The sequence below is a fragment of the Drosophila willistoni genome, unplaced genomic scaffold (assembly GCF_018902025.1).
Source record: "Drosophila willistoni isolate 14030-0811.24 unplaced genomic scaffold, UCI_dwil_1.1 Seg422, whole genome shotgun sequence".
In the NCBI taxonomy this organism is placed as follows: domain Eukaryota; kingdom Metazoa; phylum Arthropoda; class Insecta; order Diptera; family Drosophilidae; genus Drosophila; species Drosophila willistoni.
Window position 1 is genome coordinate 7142 of NW_025814358.1, and position 23788 is coordinate 30929.

At 39.5% G+C, this 23788-nt stretch overlaps 1 non-coding gene and 1 pseudogene across 1 annotated transcript; both read right to left on the bottom strand.

The window, feature by feature from the left end:
* Positions 1-320: 320 nt before the first annotated feature.
* On the bottom strand, positions 321-3795 carry LOC111519115 (annotated as a pseudogene).
* A 331-nt stretch (positions 3796-4126) lies between these two features.
* On the bottom strand, positions 4127-4306 carry LOC6637635. The gene has a single exon (XR_006955048.1). It is a non-coding gene; the product is annotated as a 5.8S ribosomal RNA (ribosomal RNA).
* Between the last annotated feature and the right edge of the window lie 19482 nt (positions 4307-23788).

Genomic DNA, 23788 nt, shown 5'->3' on the forward strand with positions numbered 1-23788 from the left:
ATAAGGATCGGACCACTATATCATATAGCTCTAGAAGAACTAGAAGAAACATTTTCATAAAAATCGGAGTATGCTATAAAATTTACATATGTGATAATATTGGATATAAAACCCCAGATCCCAAAATATGAATGTGATCGGATATATATAACACACACAGACGCAACGCTACATGAACTGTATGTGTATTCGTGCGTTGCTTTGCTTTGGGAATAAGAGAAGAAGAAGAATAAATTGTAAAATAGAGAGTAAAATTGTTTTGTTGTATATTGATGAATTGAGTTGCAGAAAACAAATTTTGAACATGTAAAATTATTATTACCAAGGACTGCAAGGGTATATAAACTTCGGCATATCCGATGTTAGCCTCTTTGATATTTATAATATGTATTTACTTATATGAATTTTTATACCCTTGCAGAGGGTATTATAAAATTGGTCAGATGTTTGTAACGCACAGAAGGAGACGTTTCCGACCCCATAAAGTATATATATTCTTGATCAGCATAAGAAGCTGAGTTGATATAGCCATGTCCATCCGTCCGTCTGTGCCATTGGTCCGTACGTGCGGTTCCTCTCGTACTACGCAGGAATGCTGTCGCAACAACGTTTTGTCACTAGTAGGGTAAAACTAACCTGTCTCACGTCGGTCTAAACCCAGCTCACGTTCCCTTGCATGGGTGAACAATCCAACGCTTAGTGAATTTTGCTTCACAATGATAGGAAGAGCCGACATCGAAGGATCAAAAAGCGACGTCGCTATGAACGCTTGGCCGCCACAAGCCAGTTATCCCTATAGTAACTTTTCTGACACCTCTTGTTAAAAACTCTTTAAACCAAAAGGATCGGTAGGCCGAGCTTTTGCTGTCCCTGTGTGTACTGAACACCGAGATCAAGTCAGCATTTGCCCTTTTGCTCTATGTGTGGTTTCTGTCCGCACTGAGCTGGCCTTGGGACACCTCCGTTATTATTTGAGAGATGTACCGCCCCAGTCAAACTCCCTACCTGGCAATGTCCTTGAATTGGATCATACCTGAGTAATTGGAGTTATACCAAATATTTCAAATTAAAAATACATAAATGCACTCTCTCATTAAGGAATTTGTTTGCGATTATATAACAAACTCGTGATACTTTGATCAAAAAGCTTGCATCAAAACCCAATACCATAAGATATAATAAATATATCCGTATAATGGCTAGGAAATGATACACGTTCCATTTAATCAAGTAAGTAAGGAAACAATAAGAGTAGTGGTATTTCATTGGCGATATCAAACACAAGGAATAATATCTCCCACTTATTCTACACCTCTTATGTCTCCTTACACTGCCAGATTAGAGTCAAGCTCAAAAGGGTCTTCTTTCCCCGCTAATTATTCCAAGCCCGTTCCCTTGGCTGTGGTTTCGCTAGATAGTAGATAGGGACAGTAGGAATCTCGTTAATCCATTCATGCGCGTCACTAATTACACAATGCTTTGTTTTAATTAGACAGTCGGATTCCCCAAGTCCGTGCCAGTTCTGAATTGATTGTTAATTGATAATCGTTATAATTTAAAAGAACTAATTAAAAATTAGTATTCTTAAAAATTTTAGCAAGAAAGTTCCACAATTGGCTACGTAACTAACTATCCGGGGAACAAATAACTATCATAAATGATAGAAACTCTATTTACCCAGAACGAGCACATAAACCATGTTATTGTTTCCCAATCAAGCCCGACTATCTCAATCTTCAGAGCCAATCCTTATCCCGAAGTTACGGATCTAATTTGCCAACTTCCCTTACCTACATTATTCTATCGACTAGAGACTCTTCACCTTGGAGACCAGCTGCGGATATTGGTACGGCCTATTGAGAAGTTTGCGTATCCCCACCATAAATTTTCAAGGTCCGAGGAGAAAATATCGACACAACAGTATATGTCATGCTCTTCTAGCCCATCTACCATATCTCTCTGCGAAAGACTTCCATGGTAGTACGGCTATAAAACAGAAAAGAAAACTCTTCCGATACCTCTCGACGGCTTTTTTATGGTTGTTCCTGTTGCCAGGATGAGCACGAGGCCCATATTTAATAACAAAGGGATACTCAACAGTTTACGGAATTGGAACCGTATTCCCTTTCGTTCAAAATTATTTAAGTGTTTTATTATTTATTATTTCATTTGACATTTTTAAAACTTAAAAATTTTCGGCTTTCGCCTTGAACTTAGGACCGACTAACTCGTGATCAACCACTGTTCACACGAAACCCTTCTTTACTTCAGTCCTCCAAGGTCTCATTCGATTATTTGCTACTACCACCAAGATCTGTACCAACGGCTCCATGCAGGCTTACGCAAAACACTTCTAAGCACACCATTGTACCTTCCTACTCACTAAAGTTTCAAATTTGTATTATAAATAATATAAATCATCTACTTTAGCGGTAATGTATAGGTATACAACTTAAGCGCCATCCATTTTAAGGGCTAGTTGCTTCGGCAGGTGAGTTGTTACACACTCCTTAGCGGATTTCGACTTCCATGATCACCGCCTGCTGTTTTAAGCAACCAACGTCTTTCATGGTTTCTCTATGAGTTGTTAATTTGGGCACCGTAACATTACGTTTGGTTCATCCCACAGCGCCAGTTCTGCTTACCAAAAGTGGCCCACTGGGCACAATATATCATAACCTTAAACTTCATGTCAAGAAGTTAAGGTTCTTACCCATTTAAAGTTTGAGAATAGGTTAAGATCGTTTCGACCCTAAGGCCTCTAATCATTCGCTTTACCAGATAAGATTATTTTATATAACATTTAAATGCACCAGCTATCCTGAGGGAAACTTCGGAAGGATCCAGCTACTAGATGGTTCGATTGGTCTTTCGCCCCTATACTCAATTCTGACAATAGATTTGCACGTCAGAACTGTTTCGGTCTTCCATCAGGGTTTCCCCTGACTTCAACCTGATAAAGTATAGTTCACCATCTTTCGGGTCACAGCATATATGCTCAAGGTACGTTCCATTTAGAGGTATAAATAATATAAATATCATTATACATAACTATATAGAACGCCCCGGGATTGTGTTAATTATCTATAAATAGTTAAAAAACTAATCCCATTATTAGTCAAGTTAATTATGCTATTAGGTTTATATCCCAATAACTTGCACATATGTTAGACTCCTTGGTCCGTGTTTCAAGACGGGTCCCGAAGGTATCCTGAATCTTTCGCATTGTTAATCATACAAGTGCATATAATGCATACAATGTCCTTATATGGAAAAAATGCACACTATTATTATAATATTATTAAAATATTAAAACTCTAATGATGAATTTTCCATAATGGATATTCAGGTTCATCGGGCTTAACCTCTAAGCAGTTTCACGTACTATTTAACTCTCTATTCAGAGTTCTTTTCAACTTTCCCTCACGGTACTTGTTTACTATCGGTCTCATGGTTATATTTAGTTTTAGATGGAGTTTACCACCCACTTAGTGCTGCACTATCAAGCAACACGACTCTTTGGAAACACCATCTAGTAATCATTAACGTTATACGGGCCTGGCACCCTCTATGGGTAAATGGCCTCATTTAAGAAGGACTTAAATCATTAATTTCTCATACTAGAATATTGATGCTCCATACACTGCATCTCACATTTGCCATAAAGACAAAGTGACTTAGTGCTGAACTATTTTCTTTTCCCTTGCCGCTACTAAGAAAATCCTTGTTAGTTTCTTTTCCTCCCCTAATTAATATGCTTAAATTCAGGGGGTAGTCCCATATGAGTTGAGGTTGTATATACACACAAATATATTATTTAATATATTAAAACCATTGTTAATTTTTACTTTAAGTGAAGAATAATATTATGACACAATTATTTTTTCATTTCATATCATTAATAAGAGGCAATTCTAGATTAAAATTTAATATTTTTTATGCTAGACATTCCTCAGTATCATTTGATTTGAAAAAGAAAATTATACATCTTCGTTTTTCTCATACATATGTGAGCCAATGTGTTTCAATTATTATTAATATTATGAATATACATATATATCCAATAATATACCATATGCTTTAATATTTCGTAAAATATTAAAACAACTTATTTAGCATAGTCTTACAACCCTCAACCATATGTAGTCCAAGCAGCACTCTAAAATTAATTAAAGTACCATAACAGCATGGACTGCGATATGCGTTCAAAATGTCGATGTTCATGTGTCCTGCAGTTCACACGATGACGCACAGTTTGCTGCGTTCTTCATCGACCCATGAGCCGAGTGATCCACCGCTTAGAGTGATTATTAAATTGTTTGAAGAAATTAAAAATACACCATTTTACTGGCATATATCAATTCCTTCAATAAAATCTTAACCCAAACGAATGCTGCGAAATGTCTTAGTTAACATAAGTGATTGAATACTGGACTTGACAAAATTTAAAAACTTGAAATTTAAAGTAAACTATCAATTTATGTAAAACGTTAACCTTAAATGCAGGTACAACATTGTACATTTGGGATGTTGCTTTAACCAATGTATGCCCAAACCAACAATGGCCAATACATTACGCAACGCCTGTATATTATGGTACATATACACGCAGATAAATAAAGATATACAAAAATCATTTTCAATCTCCGATCGGAATACATAATTTAAGAAAAGTTAATATATTTTTTTTCTACCGTCAATTGTTATACATTTATACTCATTTTACTTTACTTAAATTTAATTTAATTTTGTTTTTCAAATCAAATATTGTATTAAATCGACTTCCCCTGATCAGATTTAATAATAATAATAATAATCAATTTCATTTTCATTTTATGCTCTCATCTTCAATTTCATTTTCGTTTTATATATCTTTATATTAATTTGGTATTTATTTATTTTAATAACGGTTGGAAAATACAATAATGATCCTTCCGCAGGTTCACATACGGAAACCTTGTTACGACTTTTACTTCCTCTAAATAATCAAGTTCGGTCAACTTTTGCGAAACAACCGTAACACGCAAGGCGTCACAGTGATCAAGTTCGGAGACCTCACTAAATAATTCAATCGGTAGTTGCGACGGGCGGTGTGCACAAAGGGCAGGGACGTAATCAATGAGAGTTAATGACTCACACTTACTAGGAATTCCAAGTTTATGTGAACAGTTTCAGTTCACAATCCCAAGCATGAAAGTGGTTCAGCGGTTTACCCGGACCTCTCGGTCTAGGAAATACACGTTAATACTTTCATTGTAGCGCGCGTGCAGCCCAGGACATCTAAGGGCATCACAGACCTGTTATTGCTCAATCTCATTATTGCTAGACGCAATTTGTCCATTTAAGAAGCTAGTGTCCTTATAATGGGACAAACCAACAGGTACGGTTCCACTTATACAAACACATTCAAACACAATAAACATTTTACTGCTACCATGAATGAAGGCAATATAAGCTTCAACACCATAATCCTGAAGATATCTATTTAATATATTTGAGTCTCGTTCGTTATCGGAATTAACCAGACAAATCACTCCACGAACTAAGAACGGCCATGCACCTCCACCCATAGATTCGAGAAAGAGCTATCAATCTGTCTTACACACTTATGTTCGGACCTGGTAAGTTTTCCCGTGTTGAGTCAAATTAAGCCGCAGGCTCCACTCCTGGTGGTGCCCTTCCGTCAATTCCTTTAAGTTTCAGCTTTGCAACCATACTTCCCCCGGAGCCCAAAAGCTTTGGTTTCCCGGGAAGCGACTGAGAGAGCCATAAAAGTAGCTACACCCAATTGCTAGCTGGCATCGTTTATGGTTAGAACTAGGGCGGTATCTGATCGCCTTCAAACCTCTAACTTTCGTTCTTGATTAATGAAAACATCTTTGGCAAATGCTTTCGCTTAAGTTAGTCTTACGACGGTCCAAGAATTTCACCTCTCGCGTCGTAATACTAATGTCCCCAAACTGCTTCTATTAATCATTACCTCTTGATCTGAAAACCAATGAAAGCAGAACAGAGGTCTTATTTCATTATCCCATGCACAGAATATTCAGGCATTTGAAGCCTGCTTTAAGCACTCTAATTTGTTCAAAGTAATTGTACCGGCCCACAAAAACACTCGATTAAGAGCACTAATGTAGGTTTTTAAATAGGAGGAATATATAAACAAGTACAAGTACTTAATTACATATAAGAACTCCACCGATAATACGCTTACATACATAAAGGTATAGTACTAACTACAAATGTATGTTGTACTACCCGTATGAAGCACAAGTTCAACTATGAACGTTTTAACCGCAACAACTTTAATATACGCTATTGGAGCTGGAATTACCACGGCTGCTGGCACCAGACTTGCCCACCAATTGGTCCTTGTTAAAGGATTTAAAGTGTACTCATTCCAATTACAGGGCCTTGTTATTTTTCGTCACTACCTCCCCGAGCTGGGAGTGGGTAATTTACGCGCCTGCTGCCTTCCTTAGATGTGGTAGCCGTTTCTCAGGCTCTTTCTCCGGAATCGAACCCTGATTCCCCGAGCGTTGCAACAATGGTAGTCCTAGATACTACCATAAAAAGTTGATAGGGCAGACATTTGAAAGATATGTCGTCGGTACAAGACCATACGATCTGCATGTTATTTAGAGTTCAACCAATATAACGATCAATTGATCGCTTGGTTTTAGTCTAATAAAAGCACACGTCCAGAAGGTCCGTGTTTTAATTTTTAGCGGACGTTGACGATACTATGCGCAGTACGTTCAAGTGGCCCCCACGACACCAGGACAAAGCCTGTTACGCGCGAGCCCAAGCAGATAACTGACCACCTCCCACCCGACCGACCGAGGGGTGCAGCCGTATAACGCACGGCACGAATCGCGTGGACAAATACACAATAGAAAAGACAGACAAACAAAATTAATACTATAGCTATCTATTAACTAAATGGAATAGGATAGATGTTTTAAGCATATTAATAGAAAACTCTGAGCCGATTACAGGGAAGGTTGTAATCAGAGCAGAGGACCCTAAAAGGTTCATGCATAGCATAGTTAGAAGAACAACGTCTAAGGGATAAAGGTATCAAAGGATGTCTACTCCGTCTACAGGTAGCTTGTAGCCGACTAAATGCATCTGTATCTTTATAAGTAAGACAAAGCTTGACATCGTCAGCATACATAAGCATACGCGAATGAACAATGACTGATGGAAGATCGTTAATAAATAGTGTGATGGGATGGCGAAATAATAGAGCTGCAAAAATGTTGCAATTGAGAAGTTATAATTTTCTCAAAAGCTTTCGGAATAGCGGACAATTTTGAGATACCCCTATAGTTAGAGGCTTCGGACTTTTTGCCATTTTTATGCAGAGGAATAATATACGACTCCTTCCAAATAGATGGAAAAGAGGAAGATTATACAGACAATAGAAACAATTTTAAAATGGGTTTACATAATGCGTTTGCACAGAACCTGAGTACACATCCAGGAAGACCGTCTGGCCCCGGAGAATAAACAGGTTTAACTACTTTAAGTTCGCTAAGAATAGAACTTTCATCAATCACTGGATTGAAAATGCAATTAGCCTTTTTTAAATGATAAGGATACGGACTTGCTCGATATTCCGTTGAGGAATAAGTTGTTTTGAAAAAACTCGCAAACATATCGGCAATTGCCTGATCAGTGCTCGCTTTTTTATTTTGAAAAGACAAAAAAGATGGGTGCACAGAGGTCTTACGTTTAGAATTAACAAAATTATAAAATTGTTTAGGGTCAGAAGAAAACTGAAGCTTACACCGCTGAAGATAATTCTTATAGCATTGTGTACTAAGCATCATGAATTTTGAACGAGCGACTGTATACAGAGCATAATCTGATGAACGACGTGTTTTTTGAAACAAACCAGGGAGGCTTGTTAAGCCGCTCCAGCCTACCAAGAGGCACACAAATATCAAAGAGCGATTTCAGAGTATCATATAAAAAAAAAAACAGCCGAGTTCATTTCACTATAATTGTACAGATAAGACCAATCGGTAGTAGCAATGTTTTCATTAAGGCTTGCAAAGTCAGTCTTACGAAAGCACCTAGTTAGAGGTAACTCATTTGAACCAAGTAATGGTGAAAGCAAGGGCAAATCAATTTTTAAATTTAATGTAGGATGAAATTTGTCTTCTGGAAGAACAAATGGTTCGATCCTAGAAACCTCACAATAAGAAGAATCCAATACAAAAATAAGATCTAACGATTTTCCATTAGAATTTAAGACAGGATTGACTTGGGATAAAGATAAGCCTAGAAGGCCATCAATAAAGTCATGTGACAAAGAGGGCAACAACGTGATAGATTCATCTGTTAGTGACCATGCTAAAGCGGGTAAATTAAAATCACCTACAACTATGAGCATGTCTTGACTCGAAACTAAAGAGGAGACAAACTGAATTGCCTCTAATTGATTTAAATATACCACCATGTCTGACAATGGTGGAATATAGGAACAAGTAATGAAAGCATTAAAAGATTTAAAATTTACTTTAACAACGACAAACTCAATCTCCTGGGTACTAGAAAATTGAATCATTTCAGATGATAAAGCAGCATCAACAGCTATCAGAACGCCACCACCTATGCGAGAAATCCGGTCACGTCTGAAAATAGAAAAGTTTGTGGAAAAAACCGAAGCATCAGCAATATCAGGTTTTAGCCACGTCTAGAATGTTATGCTCAAAAGAAAGAGAAGAGAGCTCTAGAATTACCACAGTTATCCAAGTAACTGTTAACGATCTAAGAAACCATAACTGATATAATGAGCCTTTTGCGGTTTCACTTTTAATTCGTGTGTACTTAGACATGCATGGCTTAATCTTTGAGACAAGCATATAACTACTGGCAGGATCAACCAGATTAATGTTATTTATTAAATGTGTTGTTAAATAACGATAAGTTTTATGATTTTAACAAAAACATACTTTAAAGTATTTAAAGATACTTGACAATATGATATATTTTCGAATAAAATAAATTAAAATACATATATTATTTGTGGTAACATTTTACGAATACGGCCATAATTTAAAAGCGTTCATTTTCGTTTTTCATTAATTGAATATATTTAATAAATTTGTTCAAAAATATCAAATAGCAATTCAACTGCCGCCGTGTGCAGACGTGTTTTTTAATGCACTCCGCAAAAATTGAGTGTAAAAAAAAAAAAAAAAAGTCTCCGTTTGCAAAAAGTTGTGTACAATCATATTGCTATTAGATTGCTCTAATAGCAATAAATACTAAGTTGCAACAACAAAGTGCGTAATTTTTACAAAAGCCATGTCCACCAATTCGGGCCCAAGCTCTCTCGATCCCCGCCAGCAACAGCTACAAGAACTAATTGTACAACAACAACGTGAGCGTCGACTCTCGGTCCAACGCAACAACGCGTACTTTTCGGTGGTGTCGCCGACCCCACCGAATGCTAACGTAAGCAATAACACCGAAAGTGCCAGCCACTCAGCAATTAACAGCAACCTACCGTGGAGAGAGCAGTGTGCTTCTCCATCAATATCGATAACTGGGTCACCGATTGCACCAACCAGCACCGTCAGCTCGTTGACAGCAACTACTGCAACGTCTGCCGAAGTATTGACCTGCCTCAAGCCGTCAACGACAAGTCGCCCAGAGTCAGCCACAATAGTAAACCCAACGACTTCTGTCCAAACTGGAATGGACAGATATATTAAAATAACTAAGCGGAAGCTAAGCCCGCAAAAGAAAAAAAGTGGCAATACGCCGAAAATAACCAAACCAAATGAACGAGTAGCACCCCTTAGCGGGAATCGTTTTAAAATTCTTGCCGATCAGCAAGACGATCAAGCCGGCGCTGTAGATAAAGTTAAATCGGCTAGACCACCCCCTTTATACATCCGTGGAGCCAACTGCAGCGCCCTGATTTCGAAGCTAGTAGAAACAGTAGGGGCAAATAACTTTGTTGTAACCCCTCTCAATAGGGGTAACATTAAAGAAATAAAATGTCAAGCCCAAACTGAGGACAATTTCCGCATCATCGAAAAGTACCTCCGTAATGCTAACATCAACTTCTATACCTACCAACTAAAAAGCAGTAAAGGGCTCCAGGTTGTGTTAAAGGGGATTGAGCCATCGGTCCCTACTCAAGAAATAGCAGACGCGTTGGTCGAAAAAGGGTTTGCGGTCAAGTCCGTTGTCAACATCATCAACAGGAACAAAGTCGCACAGCCGCTCTTTAAAATCGAGCTCCAACCAGATGCAAAGCGGTCGAAGCCAAATGAAGTGCACCCGATCTACAACCTACAGCTTCTATTGCACAGAAGAATCACCGTAGAGGAGCCCCATAAGAGACGCCAACCACCGCAGTGTAAAAACTGCCAGGAATACAACCACACCTCTAACAATTGCAATCTTAGGTCAGTGTGTGTTGGCTGCGGCGAACATCATGAAGATGGAATTTGCACCAAGGACAGAAACAACGTCGCACTAAGACTATGCAGCAACTGTGGAGGGAACCACACGGCCAACTACAGAGGATGTCCTGTCTTTAAGGATCTTAAATCACACCTAAACGGGCGCAAACCCCCAGCTGGACCAAAAATCATCTTCAACGCCTCCAAAACTACACCGGAGGTTTTCTTCGCCAAGGCTGTGAGATCATCCAACATGACTGCTACAACCAGTCCTAGTGTATCCTTCGCTAGTGTGCTCCGAACTGGACAGACGGAGCCCGCGAAAGAGACCCGTCACTCCGCCATCTACAGAATCCGCAACCTAGCGCACCAGAGCTTGGCCAGCAAACTCCAAGTGGTCTAGAGGCCCTATTGATCTCACTCAATCAAAACATGACCACTTTTATGAAGTTCATGCAAAACTGTATGCACGAACTGATGCGGAATCAAAACCTGCTTATCCAGAAGCTTATCGAGAATAAAAAATGGCTTCCCTACGTCTATGTCTTTGGAATGCTAACGGCATCTCCAAGCACAAAAATGAACTGCAACTATTCCTAGACTCAAGTGAAATCGACGTTTTGCTGATTTCGGAAACACATTTAACATCAAAAAATAATTTTCAAATACCAAAATATACCTTCTACGCAACAAACCATCCAGACGGAAAAGCTCATGGCGGGACCGGTATCCTAATCAAAAACCGTATAAAACACTCGTTCCTCAACAGATTTGAAACACAGCACCTACAAGCAACTGCTATAACCGTCCAAACCAGCTGCGGCAACACTACATTGGTCGCCCTGTACTGCCCACCACGCTTCTCAATCTCTGAAAAGGAATTTACCGATTTCTTTAACACACTCGGAGATCGCTTCATTGCAGCAGGGGACTATAACGCCAAACATACGCACTGGGGATCTCGCCTGACAATAGTCAACCCTCTCAATAAGATGGATTGCGTCTCACCGGGTAGGCCAACTTATTGGCCCACAGATCCACAGAAAGTGCCTGACTTGATAGATTTCGCAGTAACCAAGAGGATTCCACGTAATCGGATCACTGCGGAAACACTACTAGATTTAACTTCCGATCACTCTCCAGTGCTATTCACATTATTAACAAGACCTCAAGTACTTGATCGCCCATATAGGCTTACAAACAACAAAACAAATTGGCTTAAATTTAAAATGTACATGAGTGCCCACATTGACTGTTCGCCGAAACTGGATGCTGCAGAGGACATTGATATGTGCGTCTCTGCACTTGAGTCGATGATGGCAAGAGCAAGAGTATCTACTCCACATGCCTCTTCTTACACCAAACCTGTTGACAGGCCTACGAACCGGCGGATAGAACAATTAGTAACGGAAAAACGACGTCTAAGAAGAGAATGGCAGATTACTCGATCACCAGCAGCAAAACTTCGCCTAAGGCAAGCTAATCGCAACCTCTCCAAGGCGTTAAGACAAGAGGAAAGCTGGGCTCAAAGGAAATACATAGAAGAGCTCAGTCCAACCAGCACTAAACATCCTCTGTGGAAAGCCGACCCAACTTTAAGCGCTCCTACAGATACAATTTCACCGATAAGGAGTCCAACCGGTGGATGGGCCCGCAGTGACGAAGAGAGGCATCCGTATTTGCCACACATCTTAAAATGGTTTTCCAGCCAAATCCAACATCAAACTCATCTGTACTTCCCCCTTCGAACACATTAACGGATAGTGAGTACTCGGAACTCCAATCGGACGAGATCACTGCAGTTATTAAAAACCACATAAAGCCGAAAAAAGCCCCTGGCCATGACCTAATCACACCGAAAATGATTCTAGAACTCCCTATCATTGCAATACAATATATCTGCAAACTGTTCAACGCTATAATAAAAATTGGCTACTTACCAAGAACATGGAAAAAGTCCACTATCATCATGATTCCTAAAGTGGGAAAGGACAAAACCCAGCCATCATCCTATAGGCCAATTAGTTTGCTGCCATGTCTTTCGAAGATTTTTGAAAAGGTCCTGCAGATCCACCTAAACTCATTTCTGGCATCGGAGAACACAATCCCTTCACACCAGTTCGGCTTCCGCGAAAAACATGGTACAATTGAACAAGTCAATCGCATAACCTCCGAAATACGAACAGCATTCGAACTAAAAGAATACTGTGCGGCTGTCTTTCTCGACGTTGCCCAGGCTTTCAATAGAGTTTGGCTGGAGGGTCTGATGTTCAAAATCCGGCAAAAACTGCCAGAGTACACACACAAACTCATGGAATCTTACCTTTACAATAGGAAATTCGCTGTAAGATGTAATGGCTCCGTCTCGGCTGATTTTGAAATCAAAGCTGGTGTACCGCAAGGCAGTGTACTCGGCCCATTGCTCTACCTGCTGTACACTGCAGACTTACCAACGAGTTTAGGACTTACAACGTCCACTTTTGCCGATGACACGGCAATCCATAGCAGATCCAAATGCCCAATACAAGCCTCTGCAAAATTAGAGGAACACCTTAAGGTGGTAGAGGAATGGCTAGCAACCTGGCGTATCCGGGTCAACGAGCAGAAATGCAAACATGTTACATTTACGCTTAACAGAAGAAACTGTCCAGCTCTAATGCTAAACAACGTACCAGTTCCTCAAGCCGTGGATGTCACTTACCTTGGCATCCACCTAGACAGAAGACTAACTTGGCGCAAGCACATCGAAGCAAAAAAGGCACAGCTTAAACTGAAAGCGAGTAGCCTACATTGGATCATCAATGCTCGGTCCCCTCTACGTCTGGAGTATAAAGTCCTCCTATACAACTCCGTACTGAAACCCATCTGGACTTACGCAGCCGTACTATGGGGAAATGCAAGTACCAGCAATGTCGATATTATACAAAGAGCGCAGTCGAAGATTTTAAGATCAATCACGGGGGCCCCGTGGTATATACGAAACGACAACATTCAAAATGATCTAAATATACCTAGCGTAAAATCTGAAATAGGTACTCAACAACTAAAGTATTCTGCGAAACTGGATGCACACCCAAATGTTCTTGCCAATTCCCTTACGCGAACTAATAATAGAACTCGTCTTAAAAGAAATGACAGACCAACCCAATAACAAGTGATTAGGTCCGCCTGCAATATCCCCAGGATTTATCTTAAGTACTAGTCTAAGAAAAATATCTCAAACTTGTTGTTAGGCTCTAATTTAAGAGTAGATTCAACAAATATATATTAACCGTTAAAAAAAAAAAAAAAAAAAAAATATATCTTTATTTTTACACTTACAAAATATATAATCACATTTGCTTTAATTTTGCTCATTTCAAAAGGAAATAAACATTTGTATTTTTATATTAAATTTAAAATTTAACTTGAATTTGACATTTAATGCGTGAAACTATATATCATCATTCACATTAAGTGAGATGAGTGTTTTATAATTATAAGAAATTAATTCAATAATAATAATTTGATTTTAATAATGGACAAATTTTTGATCTATATAAGTGACATATTATTTAAGTTGCAAACATAACAAGATTTATGATGCATACTTATTTACTCTTCTTTTATAAAAGGTTAAAGATTATGAACAATTAAACTAAGAACTAATTTAATGCCCATAATCTTTATTCAAGTATTAACGATAAATCCAAATATAACCAGTGAATAAACTTCAGCAGAGAGAACGATCCTAAGATCGTTTCATCATACACCTTAGAATACCTTGGTAGGCTTTTTCATTATCTTTTGCATTTGACATATAAACATTAAAGTAGAGCAACCTTCAACATGACTGAACAATCACTGTTCATCATGAGTAGTTTTTGTGCCACATACTCTCGAAATCGACCATTTATGTTTCAAGGTCCCACTCAACAATAAATTTACATATGTATATTTATAAATACCATCAAATTTCATTATAATAAATAAATAAATAGACATTGCCGATTATAAATGCATAAGACATATGTATTTAAGAAATGTACCGATATTACATATGACTGACCATGCTCGACATCACACCACCTAAGTAGGTTTTGTGCCACATACTCTCGAAATTGACCATTTATGTTTGAAGGTACCACTCAACAATAAATTTTCATATGTATTTTTATAAATACCATCAAATTTCATTATAATAAATAAATAAATAGACATTGCCGATTATAAATGCATAAGACATATGTATTTAATAATTTTACCAATGTTACATATTTTTTTTTTTTTTTTTTTTTTTAACGGGGATCTCCTATTTACAATCTTTCCGATTTGTGGACAATAAGTAAATTATGGGGCGTGACAGTGACTTAGGGAATTGAATTTTACAACAAATATAACAGACTATGATGTTTAGGCAAAATCATCGTTAAGGTTAGGGTATTTAGGGTTGTGTTGGTGAGGGGAAGGGTGGCGTTGGTGGTGAGAGCCAGTGAGCTGATCACTCCTCGTGGTCTGGTAGGTCCAATGGATGTAGTCTTCTTAGGCGGCGGGTGGTCCCATATGTCCAAATGGGCTTCATGATGGACTTATAAATAAGCATCTTCATGAGCAGCCGCAGTGTCGACCTTCTGCCTATGAGCCACATGTAGCTTTTGAGCCTTAAATCCAGCAATAGCCTCTTGATTTTCAAGTGAGACTTCAAGGTCAGTCTCCTGTCCAGAGTGACACCCAGATATTTGGCATAGTCGGAAGAAGGTATTATGCATCCATCCAGCTAGACGGGGGAACAGTATCCTCTTCTTAGGGTGAATGTAACTTGTGCTAATTTCTCTGTGTTAACCGCCATGTTCCATCTTTGCAGCCATGCAGCAGTGGAATCATTTTGCTCTTGCATTAGATTGCCAGCAGTCTGTGACGATTGATCCACGGTTAAAAAAGCAGTATCGTCTGCATACGTGGCTGTGAGCTCTCTTGGGTCTTCGGTTGTCGGCATGTCTGCTGTATGCCCAATGTGCCAAACTCTGTCGAATGCCTATTTGACGTCAAAAAAGACTGCGTTGCAGTATTTCCTCTACTCAAATGCTTTCAGTATTTTGTCCGTGATCCTATGGCACTGCTCGGGTGTACCATGGCAATCTCTGAAGCCAAACTGGTGATCAGGGATCAAACCGGCCTCGTCCAGTGTTTTTGTTTTAGCGGACGTTGACGATACTATGCGCAGTACGTTCAAGTGGCCCCTACGACACCAGGACAGAGCAGAGGACCAAGATGACTACCTTGAGGTACACCAGAAGTCACAGGAATGGAAACGGAAAAAGAAGACTTAATAAGTACCTTCTGTTTTCTATTTGTTAAATATACTCGAACCCAAGAAAGGAAAAGGGGTGGAAACCCAATGTCGCTCAGCTTAGAAAGTAATAGGGTATGATTAACGTAATCAAAGGCTTTGCTGAAGTCAGTGTATATGACATCAGTTTGTTTACCATTTTTGAACCCCTTGATAATTATTGATGTAAATTCTAAAAGGTTAGTGGTTGTAGATCTACGTTTCACAAACCCATGTTGGGATGGCGAAATAATAGAGCTGCAAAAATGTTGCAATTGAGAAGTTATAATTTTCTCAAAAGCTTTCGGAATAGCGGACAATTTTGAGATACCCCTATAGTTAGACATAGGACTTTTTCTTCGGACTTTTTGCCATTTTTATGCAGAGGAATAATATACGACTCCTTCCAAATAGATGGAAAAGAGGAAGATTCTACAGGCAATAGAAACAATTTTAAAATGGGTTTACATAATGCGTTTGCACAGAACCTGAGTACACATCCAGGAAGACCGTCTGGCCCCGGAGAATAAACAGGTTTAACTAATTTAAGTTCGCTAAGAATAGAACTTTCATCAATCACTGGATTGAAAATGCAATTATCCTTTTTTAAATGATAAGGATACGGACTTGCTCAATATTCCGTTGAGGAATCAGTTGTTTTGAAAAAACTCGCAAACATATCGGCAATTGCCTGATCAGTGCTCGCTTTTTTATTTTGAAAAGACAAAAAAAATGGGTGCACAGAGGTCTTACGTTTAGAATTAACAAAATTATAAAATTGTTTAGGGTCAGAAGAAAACTGAAGCTTACACCGCTGAAGATAATTCTTATAGCATTGTGTATTAAGCATCATGAATTTTGAACGAGCGACTGTATACAGAGCATAATCTGATGAACGACGTGTTTTTTGAAACTTCTTATAATATCGTGTCTTCACATTTTTCAAATTGGATAGCTCGCGAGAGAACCAGGGAAGTTTGTTAAGCCGCTCCAGCCTACCAAGAGGCACACAAATATCAAAGAGTGAATTCAGAGTATCATAGAAAAAACGAACAGCCGAGTTCATATCACTACAATTGTACAGATAAGACCAATCGGTAGTAGCAATGTTTTCATTAAGGCAGGCAAAGTCAGTCTTACGAAAGCACCTAGTTAGAGGTAACTCATTTGAACCAAGTAATGGTGAAAGCAAGGGCAAATCAATTTTTAAATTTAATGTAGGATGAAATTTGTCTTCTGGAAGAACAAATGGTTCGATCCTAGAAACCTCACAATAAGAAGAATACAATACAAAAATAAGATCTAACGATTTTCCATTAGAATTTAAGACAGGATTGACTTGGGATAAAGATAAGCCTAGAAGGCCATCAATAAAGTCATGTGACAAAGAGGGCAGCAACGTGGTAGATTCATCTGTTAAAGCGGGTAAATTAAAATCACCTACAACTATGAGCATGTCTTGACTCGAAACTAAAGAGGAGACAAACTGAATTGCCTCTAAATGATTTAAATATACCACCATGTCTGACAATGGTGGAATATAGGAACAAGTAATGAAAGCATTAAAAGATTTAAAATTTACTTTAACAACGACAAACTCAATCTCCTGGGTACTAGAAAATTGAATCATTTCAGATGATAAAGCAGCATCAACAGCTATCAGAGCGCCACCACCTATGCGAGAAATCCGGTCACGTCTGAAAATAGAAAAGTTTGTGGAAAAAACCGATGCATCAGCAATATCAGGTTTTAGCCACGTCTCTGTGAAAGCTAGAATGTTATGCTCAAAAGAAAGACTATCTACATAGAGATTAGGAAGTTTAGATTTCAGTCCTCTAACGTTCTGGTAACCCAGGTTAAGGGACGAAGCTAGTTTTTTGACACACCAGCAGATGCTGATGTGGCAGGAATAGTATTAGTTGTTGTTGTAGGCAAGCGAATCGGTTGCAGATTTTTCTTTTTTACAGTATATTCCTTAACTATTATATGTTTAGGCCAAAAATTCTTCTCGACATATAGTGTCGATGATATTGGCAGAAACACTAATTTTAAAGGACGAAATGTCCCGAGAATAAGAAAATTTAAATTTCTCTACCGCAATATTCGAGACGTTAACATTCTTCCGAATATAGGCTATTACATCATCAGATGTGACAACAGGTCTAGCCTAGAAACAAATATATGTTTCTTTGGTGGTATGCCAACGAGAGGCCGCGGTCCCGAAGCGTCAGCCGCAGCAGTAACGTTGGACAAGTCACCCACTGCAGCAGTCAACTTGTTTACGGGGCCCTCGATACTTTTAGAACTATCGGCAATTTCCATTGGAATGGGTAATTGCCCAGACACATCGGACACTACAATAGGCATCGTTTTAAGAGATCATTCGCAGGTGATACCGGTAATTCATTACTAATAGCATTCACAACCGGGCTCTTAAACGATATCAATTGCTGTACATTAGGAGTGGACGGTGCATGAGACCGGTCGGGGACGATAAGAGACCCTGGCGGATCTACAGATACAGAAACACCCCAAGGACTGGTACTTTTACGTTTCGGAGACTCATTCATAAGCGATAAACTTCTGAACTGAGTCTCCACCGCAGTAAACTCCGCTTGGAGTTTATTAAAACCTGCCCTTAAAGTGTCAAAACTATCTCTAGTCCGCCTCATGAAAGAGCGCATCTCATTCTCGACCTCCCGGCAAGCATCACATCCATATTTTAAGCCACCACCTTTAGCAATAGACTCCTTGATTCTGCCTGTGTAACTTGGACACTTAACGTGAACCGCATTGTCACACAACCAACAAAGAATATAATCATGGGAGTCAACCGCATTAGTAGCAACTATGCAATTATTTTTTGAGCAGACAACGGACAAAGGGAAATGAAAACACAAAAACAAAAACACGTATCACAGAGTCGCGGGTAGGCAAAAGACGAGAGCGCAAATCAATCAAGAATAGGAAAGAGTGGGAGAGCGCGTCAAATCGGATGTTGGAATTATTATTATGTAACGATCCCTTTTTGTCCTTCGGGATATTTACGATATCTCTTGGCTAGGTTCGGCACAACAAATTTATTTTGTGCCCCGGTGAAATTAGAACACGTTTGATTTCAGTTGTTATTGCTTAATTGTATGTTTATTCAAATCGTTGGTGGGTTCGGTTGGATATGACGGTTTCTCGATGTTAGTTCTGGGCTTGGGCAGCGTTGGTGAGTCCCTCGTCGACCCTTCTCGTCTTCCTCTTGCTCCTACAGCCGTTGCTGATTACCGTCTCAATCCGTATAGTGTACTTGATTTGCGCTACACACCTCTGCACCCTTTTCGCTGAGTTCGTTGAGTATGCTTTTGCTTTAAAGCTCTGGGATGAATCCCGTAGCTGTTATCACGAAGCAGGATGTTCCTCAGAAATTGGTACTCGTCAGGATATATAGATCCTGGAATTTCGGCAGTAGGATATATCCTCGTGCCTTCCACTGACCTTGGGTACTCCTGGAGATGGCTTGGCTTCTCTCAAATTTACTCTCGCTTGGGTACGGTGTTTATTATCCTTATTTAAGGACTTGTTGCTATCAAGTGGAACTGTACAGGTTACTCGTAAGGCCTGTATAGTTCTTAGTTTTCTGCTGCTCCTTGTGTTTCCTTGCTAAGTTTCTTAAGGTTACTCGTAAGGCCTTAATTACTTGTTGCTTGATCACGTCTTGATGACTTGATGATGCTGCTTGATGGGCGTTGCCTTTATATAGGCAATTCCCACGGCCTCAGGAATATCTTGGTGTAGTACCGCTATACAGCTGGTACATTTCCATCAGCCCTCTGCTTTCACCCACGCATCCACTTGTTGCTATGCGTGGTGAATGTCCCGTAAATCCTTTGCGCATATGTCCACTTTCTTTGTGGCTGTGCGCCCATTTATTTCCTTGTCCTTGTCTAGCTCCCTTGTATCTACGTGCTTCCATCACTTTCACGCATTGGCGTCGCCTTTCTATTGGCCGCCCTTCATATCCCGTTGACTCTCTCTGCTTTCTCTGCCAGCGCTGCCGTCGCCCGTCGCTTCTTTGATTCACTCGTCATACCCAATTTCACCCATATTTGCTCAATATTGATATTTACATACATATATACTAATTGTATTAACTAAAATTATCATTTGAACATAAATAGCCTGATTAATTTAATATATTGTATTATTTAAATCCCCACGCAAATACACTTTCATATGCATCTCGCATCCAACAGATAGAGGGCTTCCCCAATGCAATTATCCTTTTTTAAATGATAAGGATACGGACTTGCTCAATATTCCGTTGAGGAATCAGTTGTTTTGAAAAAACTCGCAAACATATCGGCAATTGCCTGATCAGTGCTCGCTTTTTTATTTTGAAAAGACAAAAAAAATGGGTGCACAGAGGTCTTACGTTTAGAATTAACAAAATTATAAAATTGTTTAGGATCAGAAGAAAACTGAAGCTTACACCGCTGAAGATAATTCTTATAGCATTGTGTATTAAGCATCATGAATTTTGAACGAGCGACTGTATACAGAGCATAATCTGATGAACGACGTGTTTTTTGAAACTTCTTATAATATCGTGTCTTCACATTTTTCAAATTGGATAGCTCGCGAGAGAACCAGGGAAGTTTGTTAAGCCGCTCCAGCCTACCAAGAGGCACACAAATATCAAAGAGTGAATTCAGAGTATCATAGAAAAAACGAACAGCCGAGTTCATATCACTACAATTGTACAGATAAGACCAATCGGTAGTAGCAATGTTTTCATTAAGGCAGGCAAAGTCAGTCTTACGAAAGCACCTAGTTAGAGGTAACTCATTTGAACCAAGTAATGGTGAAAGCAAGGGCAAATCAATTTTTAAATTTAATGTAGGATGAAATTTGTCTTCTGGAAGAACAAATGGTTCGATCCTAGAAACCTCACAATAAGAAGAATACAATACAAAAATAAGATCTAACGATTTTCCATTAGAATTTAAGACAGGATTGACTTGGGATAAAGATAAGCCTAGAAGGCCATCAATAAAGTCATGTGACAAAGTGGGCAGCAACGTGGTAGATTCATCTGTTAAAGCGGGTAAATTAAAATCACCTACAACTATGAGCATGTCTTGACTCGAAACTAAAGAGGAGACAAACTGAATTGCCTCTAAATGATTTAAATATACCACCATGTCTGACAATGGTGGAATATAGGAACAAGTAATGAAAGCATTAAAAGATTTAAAATTTACTTTAACAACGACAAACTCAATCTCCTGGGTACTAGAAAATTGAATCATTTCAGATGATAAAGCAGCATCAACAGCTATCAGAGCGCCACCACCTATGCGAGAAATCCGGTCACGTCTGAAAATAGAAAAGTTTGTGGAAAAAACCGATGCATCAGCAATATCAGGTTTTAGCCACGTCTCTGTGAAAGCTAGAATGTTATGCTCAAAGAAAGACTATCTACATAGAGATTAGGAAGTTTAGATTTCAGTCCTCTAACGTTCTGGTAACCCAGGTTAAGGGACGAAGCTAGTTTTTTGACACACCAGCAGATGCTGATGTGGCAGGAATAGTATTAGTTGTTGTTGTAGGCAAGCGAATCGGTTGCAGATTTTTCTTTTTTACAGTATATTCCTTAACTATTATATGTTTAGGCCAAAAATTCTTCTCGACATATAGTGTCGATGATATTGGCAGAAACACTAATTTTAAAGGACGAAATGTCCCGAGAATAAGAAAATTTAAATTTCTCTACCGCAATATTCGAGACGTTAACATTCTTCCGAATATAGGCTATTACATCATCAGATGTGACAACAGGGTCTAGCCTAGAAACAAATATATGTTTCTTTGGTGGTATGCCAACGAGAGGCCGCGGTCCCGAAGCGTCAGCCGCAGCAGTAACGTTGGACAAGTCACCCACTGCAGCAGTCAACTTGTTTACGGGGCCCTCGATACTTTTAGAACTATCGGCAATTTCCATTGGAATGGGTAATTGCCCAGACACATCGGACACTACAATAGGCATCGTTTTTAAGAGATCATTCGCAGGTGATACCGGTAATTCATTACTAATAGCATTCACAACCGGGCTCTTAAACGATATCAATTGCTGTACATTAGGAGTGGACGGTGCATGAGACCGGTCGGGGACGATAAGAGACCCTGGCGGATCTACAGATACAGAAACACCCCAAGGACTGGTACTTTTACGTTTCGGAGACTCATTCATAAGCGATAAACTTCTGAACTGAGTCTCCACCGCAGTAAACTCCGCTTGGAGTTTATTAAAACCTGCCCTTAAAGTGTCAAAACTATCTCTAGTCCGCCTCATGAAAGAGCGCATCTCATTCTCGACCTCCCGGCAAGCATCACATCCATATTTTAAGCCACCACCTTTAGCAATAGACTCCTTGATTCTGCCTGTGTAACCTGGACACTTAACGTGAACCGCATTGTCACACAACCAACAAAGAATATAATCATGGGAGTCAACCGCATTAGTAGCAACTATGCAATTATTTTTTGAGCAGACAACGGACAAAGGGAAATGAAAACACAAAAACAAAAACACGTATCACAGAGTCGCGGGTAGGCAAAAGACGAGAGCGCAAATCAATCAAGAATAGGAAAGAGTGGGAGAGCGCGTCAAATCGGATGTTGGAATTATTATTATGTAACGATCCCTTTTTGTCCTTCGGGATATTTACGATATCTCTTGGGCTAGGTTCGGCACAACAAATTTATTTTGTGCCCCGGTGAAATTAGAACACGTTTGATTTCAGTTGTTATTGCTTAATTGTATGTTTATTCAAATCGTTGGTGGGTTCGGTTGGATATGACGGTTTCTCGATGTTAGTTCTGGGCTTGGGCAGCGTTGGTGAGTCCCTCGTCGACCCTTCTCGTCTTCCTCTTGCTCCTACAGCCGTTGCTGATTACCGTCTCAATCCGTATAGTGTACTTGATTTGCGCTACACACCTCTGCACCCTTTTCGCTGAGTTCGTTGAGTATGCTTTTGCTTTAAAGCTCTGGGATGAATCCCGTAGCTGTTATCACGAAGCAGGATGTTCCTCAGAAATTGGTACTCGTCAGGATATATAGATCCTGGAATTTCGGCAGTAGGATATATCCTCGTGCCTTCCACTGACCTTGGGTACTCCTGGAGATGGCTTGGCTTCTCTCAAATTTACTCTCGCTTGGGTACGGTGTTTATTATCCTTATTTAAGGACTTGTTGCTATCAAGTGGAACTGTACAGGTTACTCGTAAGGCCTGTATAGTTCTTAGTTTTCTGCTGCTCCTTGTGTTTCCTTGCTAAGTTTCTTAAGGTTACTCGTAAGGCCTTAATTACTTGTTGCTTGATCACGTCTTGATGACTTGATGATGCTGCTTGATGGGCGTTGCCTTTATATAGGCAATTCCCACGGCCTCAGGAATATCTTGGTGTAGTACCGCTATACAGCTGGTACATTTCCATCAGCCCTCTGCTTTCACCCACGCATCCACTTGTTGCTATGCGTGGTGAATGTCCCGTAAATCCTTTGCGCATATGTCCACTTTCTTTGTGGCTGTGCGCCCATTTATTTCCTTGTCCTTGTCTAGCTCCCTTGTATCTACGTGCTTCCATCACTTTCACGCATTGGCGTCGCCTTTCTATTGGCCGCCCTTCATATCCCGTTGACTCTCTCTGCTTTCTCTGCCAGCGCTGCCGTCGCCCGTCGCTCCCTTTGATTCACTCGTCATACCCAATTTCACCCATATTTGCTCAATATTGATATTTACATACATATATACTAATTGTATTAACTAAAATTATCATTTGAACATAAATAGCCTGATTAATTTAATATATTGTATTATTTAAATCCCCACGCAAATACACTTTCATATGCATCTCGCATCCAACAGATAGAGGGCTTCCCCATGGCCTCATCCCTCCCCCTTCGGCTTGCATATTCCCCTCACACCTCCATAAACCATCATTGCTTCTCGCATCTTTGCTTTCCCCCCTACTCCCCGATTCACAAGCATAGCCCTCACTTGG